Genomic DNA, 11,013 nt, shown 5'->3' on the forward strand with positions numbered 1-11,013 from the left:
AGCTTTCAAACCGAACATTGGTTCGGTCAAGCTCGGCTCGTTAACACAAACGAGCCTTATCTGGATCTTGAACTCGGTTCGAGATCCAGATAAATCGAATCAAACCGAGTTGAAACCAAGCTGTTCGTGAACCGGCTTGGTTTGATGCGACCCCTACTGACGACATTATGATTGGTGATGGCACGGGTCTTCCTATTATTCAAACTGGTTACAAATCTCTCTCTACACCCTCACGCACATTTTCCTTAAATAATTTTCTTTGTGCTCCTACTATGCAAAAGAATCTTATTTTTATTTCTCAATTTTGTAAATCTAATAATACTTCCATTGAATTCTTACCTACTTCTTTTAGTGTGAAGGATCTTTGCACAAGGACAATACTTTTGCAGGGTTGAACTAAGGATGGTGAGTACGAGTGGCCATCGTCCTTAGTCCAGTCTTCGTCAATAATCACTTTCTCCAGTGTCAAGACCACTTAGTCAATGTGGCATCATCGCTTAGGTCATCCATCGTATACGATTCTTAGGCACATCTTGTCCAACTTTCAATTAGATTTATCGCACCCTCTGAATTTTAATTTTAGTTGTAATTCTTGGCAATGAAATAAAAGTCACAAATTACTATTCTCCCACTCCACCCTTGTCTCCTTTCCCTCTTGACATTATATTCTCAAATGTCTCGACCTCTCCTATTTATTCTATTGATGACTTCAAATATTATGTTATTTTTGGCAATCACTTTACAAATATATTTGGTTTTACCTTTTCAAACAAAAATCATATGTCCTCTATTCTAATAATGTAGTGGGGGATATAAAGCGATGTCCTCTTTTCTGGAGACCAATGGCATCTCTTATCTCACATCCCTTCCATATGCACCTGAACACAATGGGTATTCCAAACAAAAATTGTGATGTTGTTGAAATAGGTCAGTTTCTTCTTTCTCATGCCTCCATACCTCTATCTTACTGGTCACATGTCTTCTCCACTACTATCTATCTCATCAACCATCTACCTACTCCCACGCTTAATCTTCTTTCACCATATGCCAAACTTTTTTTCACTCCTTCTAACTACTCTAAACTCCGCAATTTTGGTTGTCTCTATTATTCGTGGCTCGGGCCATACTCCTCCCACAAACTCACTCCATGTTCCTCTCCTTGTGTCTTTCTTGGGTACTCTACCACTCAAAGTGCCTATTTATTTCTTGAACCCCCTACCTCTCCTCTTTATGTATCGCATCATGTTTCTATCTTCTCCTTCTCTTCACTTCAGTCTCACCTCGATTGTCCTTTGTCTGACACACTCTCCCACTGGTGTTCATTTGTGTCCTTACTTCTAGTTACCGGTACATCCACCGCAGCTTCGATCCCTACACCCTCTACAAGCTTCATTCATGACCTCTCACTTAACCACACTCAACCACCAGACAACCCACACCCATCATCCATACCTACTTCATCCACTCCCCGTGTTACTGTCACTAGATCCAAAAACAACATTTATAAGCCCATCCAAAAACTAAACCTCATGGCCCAACTTCCTGTATCTACCAATCGTGAACCAACAACTATTTCTCGAGCTCTCACATATCTCAAATGGTGTCAGGCTATGTCTGATGAATATGATGCTCTTGTTCGGAATGGGACATGGGAAGTTGTCCTTAGATTCCTCTTAGAATTTGGTTGGTTGCAAATCGAATTTTTTCGTACTAAATATCTTTTTGATGGCTCTATTCACATCTACAAGGCTCGCTTAGTTGCCAAAGGGTTTCACCAATGCCTCAGTGTTGATTATCATGAAACCTTTAGTCCCTTTGTCAAGCTTACCACTATTCGCATTGTTCTTAGCTTTGTAGTAAGTTGTGGATGGTAATTTCAAAAACTTGATGTATATAATTCGTTTCTCCAAGGTACCCTATTGTTATGGTCCCTAGCCATGAATCTAGTAACTTGGCGAGTCAAATAAGGATCCAGCACTGTTAGAGGGTTTCTTAACACGTTTTTGTGAAAAGAAATTCTCTTTTTCTTTCCTCACACGTTATAATTGAAAAGGATTTTCCTTTTCTCAATTATAGATGCACCAATTCAATCAAGAGACTGTTTTAAGGATCCAATTTTGAAACCCCACTTTATACCTCACGTCAATGAGTAGGGTTTCTGAATTCATGCAACTACCAATGTTGAATGTAAAGAGGGCAGTCTCTAGCTCTTCTAAACTCGAAAAAGATAGATAAAAATACCTCTTGAAGACCTCCTTCAATCAGCAACTCGAAAATCCCTTTCTTGATGCTAAGGCTCACGAAAATCCTCCTACCCTCACTACTGGTTCATGGAAGAGATGGATGGCTATTGCAGCATAGAAGAGAAGGTTGATTCCTCCTCCTTTTCCTTCCAGGATCTCCTCAAAGACTCCCCAATGGATGTAGCAAACCACCAAGGATAGTTCAAGCTAAGAACCCTAGGATAGGGAACCTAGCAAGAACCTAATTACTCTATTTTACTCTAAATCCGAACTTACCTTATTTCTCATTCCTTACCCTTTAAATAGGGTCATTCACGCCAAGATAGGTTAGGGTTAAATTTAAAAATCCCAACTATACCCCTACCTTCAAGTCTTATTACATAATCAATCAAATTCGAAATTAAAAGCAACATAAGTAATAAAAGTAAAATTAGATGACTTGGTGAGTCATTGTCTCCTCCTCTGAGTGACTCGGTGTGCTATTGAGTCCATAACATCTATATGAGGATGATTTTATGGCATCATGTCTACAAACTTCGCAAGGCTATCTACGGTCTCAGACAAGCTCCTCGTACTTGATATCATGAGTTGTGCCAGTTTCTCATCACTTTTTGCTTCACCAACTCTCATGCAGACTCCTCTCTATTTATCCTTCGTACAGGTAGTGATGTGTTGTATATTCTGGTCTATGTGGATGAAATTATTATTATAGAAGACAATGATCAAGCTATGGCAATTTTCATTCACCTTCTAGCTCAGAGATTTTCACTCAAGGATCTTGGCTCCTTGACTTACTTTCTTGTAATTGAAGTCATGTCGCAATCTCAAGGATTACTTCTGTCTCAATGCTGGTATATCTCAAATCTACTTACTCTCACAAGCATGACTAATGCAAAACCTATATCTACACCCCTTGCCATGTCAACTACACTCACACTCCAATTTGGAACAACACTCTCCGACGCATCTGAATATTGGATTGTTGTTGGTAGTTTGCAATTTCTATCTCTTACTAACCCCGACATTGTTTATATGGTGAATAGGTTATCCCAGGCATTTTCCTACTACTGACCACTAAGATGTTGTCAAACGATTATTGGGCTATCTTTGTGGGACTCTAGATTATAGTATTGTACTACATCAACAATCTTCTTTGTCTCTCCATGCACTCTTTGATGCTGACTAGGCAGGAAACAAGGATGATTTCACTTCCACAGGTGCCTATCTTGTTTACCTAGGTTGCAATCCTACCTCTTGGAGTTATACGAAGCAACAGATTGTGGCTCGATCCTCTACTGTGTCGGAATATTGATTTATTTCAACCACTACAATTGAGATCCGTTGGATCTGCTCTATTCTCACTGAACTTGTTGTTTCTCTTTCGCAACAACCAATGCTTTATTGTAACAATGTTGGTGCTATAAATTTGTACTCCAATCCAGTATTTCACTCGCGCATGAAACAAGTAGCTTTGGATTACCACTACGTTTGAGAACAAGTTATGAGTGGTGCTCTTCAAGTTACTCATGTCTCCTCTCCTGATCAGTTAGCAAATACTCTCATCAAATCGCTTCCACGAACACGCTTCCTCTTCTTGAAGACCAAGATTGGACTCTCCTCTTGGAGATCCACCTTGTGGGGCTTGATAGAGATAAAGTTAAATGGTGATTGAAATAGAGACTGACTCAAATTGAAATTTGTATCCAGCTATGGTACCTAGCTGAAGAGTTGTAAAAGGTACAAACTGTGGTGTAATTCTATAAATATTGTATACCTGATCAATTAATTGATCTGAAAATTTCTTCCCTTCTTCTGATTACTCTATAGTATATCTTCAAGTTATTATCTTTAATATTGGAAGAGGGCCCAATCCCAAACGACCAAGGAAGGCCCACATACCTAAGAGTGATGGAAGATGGGTCTAAGCCCATATGATATGAACCCACAGAAGTTGGCCCAAGTCCACACGACCAAGGAAGGCCCACATATCTATGAATGTTGGAAGATGGGCCCAAGCCCATAAGATATGGACCCATAGAACAGTTTCAGTTTAAAGGTGTTTTAGTCATGTTAATCTTCTATTTATATTGAGTTATTTAATTATGTTAGGACTTATCTTTAAGTGTTTAGAGTTTGGGTGTAATTGTGACAAGGTAGTTTTATTGTAATTGGACTCTACTACCTTCCTCTATTATAAATAGAGTTTCATGTACTCTGATTATAATAAGGCAATGAAGTATTTCTCTTTTTCATAAATTCAATATTTAATTTTTATCACTTAGGAGCAGTGCCTATAGACTTATTAATGCAGGACAAAAGTGTGTCCAACATTCAATGCGAGTTAAGTCTTTTTATTTACCTAAGCAGTGATTTCTTTTGAGCTACCCTTAAATAGTGACTAGTCACTTTTTCCATACCCAAAAATTGAGCTTGTCCAACTGTAAAATTGAGCAGAGTTTTTTTCAGAGTTAGACCTTTTTGATTGGTGTATTAGCCTTGTCATTCGTCTAGGAGTGATTTTTTTCTCTTTTTTTTTTTTTTTTTTTTGAAAGTTGGGCCTCTCGAGAAAAGAAAGAGTAATCCCCAACTTGAGGGGGATAAATAAAAAGAGAAATATAGAGTATGAGGTAGGTGATACAACTTATTATGAAGAACTCCATAAGTTTTAGTTGAAATTTTTATGTGACCAGTAATAAAGGACATCCAACTAAGGGGGAGAAAGAGTATTGGCAGATATAATTAGATCATACTTAATTTTATGGAAAGTATTTTTTTTCCCTTAGAAACTAGGCTCCTAGGGTTTACGAATTGCAAGGATATGGATGTAATTTTGATAATTTTTTCCATTATACATAAGGGAGCATGGTCAGAAAACCCCAACTTTGTCCCATTAATTTCTTCCTACAAATTCCAACATAAAACTGAGTTGTCAATGGCTCCACTTTCACCTAAATATACTAGGTCTTCCCCTAAAACTTAATTTTCATCCTCCGAGGTTTTCCCTTTCATCATCTCTTCTCTAGGGTATTTGCCTTATTTAGGCAATTTTCTATTTTTCATTCATCTTCAAACTTCAAATGAAATTTTGTGATTGAGGAAGAAAAAGCTCAAAGACTTCTCTAAGTATCAAATTTGATGCTGACAAACATAGACATTTGATGATTTCTCTCTAAATGTGAACACATCGGTTTCAAATTGAAAATATACAAAATGAGTCGACTCCACATCATAGCAGCACATACTACTGTAGTTGAACACATATCAAACAAGTAGGAAAATGAATTTGAAAGGCATTACAAGCAACGGCTGGAAGGAAGTGAAGTCAAGCACACAAGCAATAAGTCGAGCAAGGAAAAACTCATTTTCAAATCAAGCTTCTATTGAATCAAAGAAAGGAATTGGCCCCATAAGGAAGGATCTGACCCTATACCATCAACTGAAAGGAACAAGGAATTGAACCCAAGTTATAGTAAGTTTAGGATGTTTAAGGAGTTGACCCTAGTAAGAAAATACATTATATAGGAGTCAACTACATCAAGAGGATTTACCCCAAATTGAAGTTACCAAACAAAAAGGAGTCAATCCTTATAGAAGAAAAAAGACAGGATTTGAGTCAAATAGAGGATTCAACCCTCAAAAGAGCCGTTGGAGCTAGGGGTGGCATCGAACCGAGCCGGTTCACTAGTAGCTCAAGCTCGGCTTTGCATTGGCTTGGTTAGGTTCAATTTTTTCTGATCTCAGATCAAATTCGAGATCGGCTTTTGATTCGTTTAAGTAAACAAGCCAAAATTGAAATCACAATGGTTCGGTTCACTAGCTCACGAACCCACTCATTTACTTAAACCAGCAGGAGTGGGGGAGTGCAGGAGCCAAGATTGAGATTTATTCAGCCTTCTCTTTGGGTCTTCGAGCAAGTCTGATTCCGGAAGAGCATTTTGTCGAGGTAAGAGGATAGGGCACCCATGCCACGACTCCACCTCTCCTCCTCCAAATCTGATCTTCCCTCAAAAGTTTGTGGGGACAAAAATCATGTTCTCCCAAGTCCCCCAAACATTCTTTCTTCACTATGTTGAAACCAGTGCGCTAAAAGGCTCGAACCTTTTAGGAAAGCAACCCCACGGATTTTATACAAGGACTGACCTGGTCGATACAAACAAATATTCCAACACTCCCCCGCACGGGAAAAACCTATAGACAAATTCAAAACCATGGACAAATTCAACAAACCTTGGGACAAATTCACCGGAAAAACCCAGGACAAATTTGGTGGGAGTAGGACTCGAACACGGGACCAACCTACTCTAATACCATGTTGAAACCAGTGCTCTACAAGGCTCGAACCTTTTAGAAAAGCAACCTCATGGATCTTATACAAGGACTAGCCCGGTCGATACAAACAAATATTCCAACACACTACAATGCCCGGGTGACAGGGCAAGGATAAGATCAGCCCTCCAATGGGCCAGGGCCGTGAGCGACTGTGGGAGGTTGTTGAGCAAGCCCCAACTTTTTTTTCCATCAAAGCCGTCGAGTAGTTGAAGGCTTTGGCTGATAGGTTTCAGTTTTCCGGAGGCTACAATCTATGGTTGGAGGCAGACGAGACTCAGGTTTTTCATAACCAGGATGGGCTCCCTTTCGCGAGGTTTTTCCCTCAAGGGGTTGGGCATGTCAAACCCTATGGTGTTATTGACAGTGGATGAAATTGAAGAAGGTGGTGGCAGGCTTATAGTTGCAATGTTTTGCTAAACTCGGGGATGTTGTACTATTACTCTGTCCATATCCAAAAAACAAAAAAGTTGATGAGTTTATTAGATGGCAGCAACAGATTGTTTGTTGTCTAGTTCATCATCCGAAAGAAGTAAATAATTCTTATTGATTCGAGCATCTGAGGTAATAAATCCACTCCTCTTACCTTGGTAATTTTGACAATTTGTTTTCTTTTGTAATTAGAGGATGGGAGTAGCTTTCGAGAGATAATCATGGAGGCTCCCTGTGAAAATAATGAGGTGGAAGATGAAGAAATGTTGTTGATAGTTTTATATTAACTATTGACTACTGCATAGTGTCAAATGGAATGTAAATTGATTTTAGAAATGGAACAAAGGAAGATTTTGAAGTAGTCTCGGTCTCTACTATAGTTTTAAATTCTCATATATGAAATAACTTTTCCTCATGGATACATTTGGTCTTATTCCTTATGGACATGAAGCCATTCTTGGTATTTGAACCAATAGCTAAGATGCTGGAGACAGCAATAGAAAAAGACATACACTTTTTGGTTCTCTACTCATTGAAGAACTCTACTTTAAATCATGATTAGAAGGTATGGTAGTATGTAAGTGGCAAATATGCATGGATTGATACTTTATGGCAAATTACATGTACAGAAATAGTTGGCAAAATTATAATTTGGATCTGGGAAATCGATTGGCTGACTAATGTGTTTATTGATCTAGGTATCACTTATTCAAATAATGAGAGTCTGACTCCTAGGTATGTTTGGAACCCAAAAGAAAAGAAAAGAAAAGACAAGTAAGAGAAAAAAAATGAAAGCAAATATATGCATGTTCGAACTTGGCTAGGCTCAAGAGAGTGGCAAATGTGTATAAAAGTCACATTTTGTGTATAAGTCATGTTTTTAAATAAGTCACATTGGCATAATATTATGCAGTATTTATGAACAATTTTATGCGAAAAACATAGACAATTTTATGTAGAGGTTATGCCCAATTTTATATAAATTTATGCATAATTTTATGTACAATTTATTTGACATGTATTTTATGCAAATTTTTAAATGTAGATTGAAGCCTGAACCCAACTCGAGCTTGAGCTTGAACTCGGTTAAAATTATTGGGCTCGAGCTCGATTCCAATTTTAGGCTCGAGGTTGAGCTCTACTCGAGCTAGAGTTCAAAGTATTTAAATCAAGTCTAACTCGAACATATGTAGGTTCGAGCTCAGCTTGACTCGCTACCACCCCTAGTTAATGCATAAATGATTCGACCGCAAAGCAAACGATTCGACCCAAAGTTGCGAATATAGAAATTTAGGACCTTCTAGAGGTCGTAATTTGGCTATAGGTCTTCAAATTATGTAAGTGACTTTTCAAATAACAAACAACACTAGCAGAATATATTAAGCATTTTTCATAAATTTTTTTATTTTTATTATTTTTTTGTAATGACTAGTTTTTTTAACTTGGATTTTATCCTATAAATATTCAAGTCATTTCTAGCCTTGACAAGAACTTTATCCTTGAAATTTCCTAAGCTTCTTTGTCATATTTAGGTGATTTCGAAGGGTTTAATTTTGAGATCTAACATTAAAGTCTCTTCAAGTTTTAAGTTAAGTATTTCTGCATTTACTTTTGCATATCTTGGCATTGGAAGTTTTGATTGATACTTGTCGAGCTTTTTTTTCAAATTAAAACTTCTACTATGATTATCAACGATTAAGATTGATTTAATATCTATTATAGTGTTGCTAATCAAATTGATAGTTTCACCTAGGAATTTAGGTGTAACATTGTTAAAATTATATTATATATCTACCTGTTATTGAGCATATTGTAAAGCAAGAAATCATTGCTCTTATGTTAATTAAAGTAAATTGACTTTTTGTAATTTTATAAATCTTTTTTAGACCTAGCTGCCTATACCTAGAGTTATTGACCATATGTCTCAAAGTGTTTGGGCAGGTGTTGTAATCGAACCTATTAGGTTCAAAGTTGTAGATATCATTTGGTATTTCATAATGGATCATTTAATCCCAAGACAAGAATTCCTTGTGAGTGGAGTAGTAATTTGAAATAGTGATTGTGAACCACTATAAAATTCTAGTGTAGTGGATGTGTTTACATTAGTTTTGTTAAAACTTAAAAATCTTAGTAAAATTATTCACCCCCTCTAGGTTTACTTGAACAATGTTTTTCAGTGAATTCAAAAGTAGAGTTCTATCTCATTTCTTTATACATTCTTTTTGTCCAAATTTTGAGGGCAATGAACATTAGGGGTGGCTTCGAACCGAGCCGTCTCGCGAGTGGCTCAAGCTCGGCTCGATTCCAGCTCGATTCGATTCGGTATACCCGAATCTCAAGCTGAGTTCGAGATCCGGCATCGGCACATTTAAATTAATGAGCCGAGCTCAGTTGAATCAAGGTTCGGCTCGAAAGCTTGCAAGCCAGCTCGTTAATTTTAACGAGTCGGTGCAGGATTCAGGGGAATAGAGACCAGAGCGGGAGCAAGAGTGGGAGGTGGGGGGGGGGGGGGGGGGGTTTGATTCTTCCTCCCTTCATCACCGCTGAGCCCCTTCGGCCGCTGTTGTGGCCACCTTTGTCGCCGTAGACAGTTGCCTCACCCGCCGCCTTCTGCTTTTCCGTCGCCGCCGATTCTGTGGCCACCGCTTGATTTCTTCCCCCTCGTCTGCCGTCACAGCCATTATCCCTGACAAAATTTCCTCACCTGCGCAGCTGGTTCCCTTGGCGTCGTTCCTCATCTCGTCGAAAAACCACCAGTGGAAGCAGAGATACCTAAGTTAAGGGGAGAAATAATTCCCTGCACCCCCCAGTGCAAAGATGATTTCGCACATGTGAGATCATAAAGTGAAAAAATAAAATTGAAAGAAATTGAAAAAATTGAAATTGAAAATACATTTTAGTATAAATAAGTTTCTAGGGACTATTAGTGTCTCATGTTTTTTTAAACATTTTTCTAATTGAAAATTCTTATTAAAAATCATATAATTTTCTAAGTAAGATTTTCCTGCCAAGATGGGCTAGAAAACCATATAGAAAATTTTTTAATAAGTATTTGACAGTTGATACTGTAATACTTTTAGCATGAGGTAATTTTCATAGCAATTTCGTGTTTGACATTTTATTTGATTAAAAAATTATCGATAAGTATAGTAATATATTAGATTGATTATTATTTTTTATTTATTTCCCTTGAAGAGGCAATAAGAGGTCCATTTAACTTTACTAAGAAAATTTTAAAATATTTCTTGTAATTTTCTAATAAGCCACTAATAGTAATAGGATTTTATTTAAAAGTTTTTTTGGAAATATGTATGATAGGAAAAATATTTCTAGTTTTTCCTAGAATATAAATTTTCAACTACGGGCACTGAGGAGGCCATAGTAAATTTATAGCCAGATTCAAAAATTACAAAATAAGATAGACAACATTTGGAGTAAAAAAAATTATTGTTGGTGCATTCTAATCCATTATTGAAATTCAATCCTGAACCTCCCCTATCATTCTTTTTTTAAATGCATGCATAATTTTATATATAATTTATTTAACGTATATTTTATATAGAGTATTAAATATAGGTTAAGCTCAAACTCAACTAGAGCTCGATCTCGAACTCAGTTAAAATTATTAGGCTCGAGTTCAATTACAATTTTAGGTTCGAGGCTAGGGTCGGTCGAGCTCAAATTGAAAATATTTAAATCAATATCGGCTTGAACAAGGTTCGAACTTAACTGGATTCGATGTCATCCTTATGCCCAATTTTAAGTAGAGGTCATTCCCAATTTTATGTAAAATGTATGTATAATTTTATGTACAATTTATTTGATATGTATTTTTTGAAAAGTTTTAAATGTATATTGGAGCACGAACTCGAGACTTGTATTTTTTGAAAAAATTTAAATGAATATTGAAGCACGAGCTCGGCTCGAACAAAATTATTAGGTTCGAGTTCAATAACAATTTTAGGATCAATCCTAGGTTTGCCTCGAGCTCGAGCTCGAAATATTTAAATCA

Source organism: Aristolochia californica, unplaced genomic scaffold (assembly GCF_029961685.1).
Source record: "Aristolochia californica isolate CCGP_79_NKW_82.1479 unplaced genomic scaffold, dmAriCali1.0.hap1 SCAF_4, whole genome shotgun sequence".
Taxonomy (NCBI): domain Eukaryota; kingdom Viridiplantae; phylum Streptophyta; class Magnoliopsida; order Piperales; family Aristolochiaceae; genus Aristolochia; species Aristolochia californica.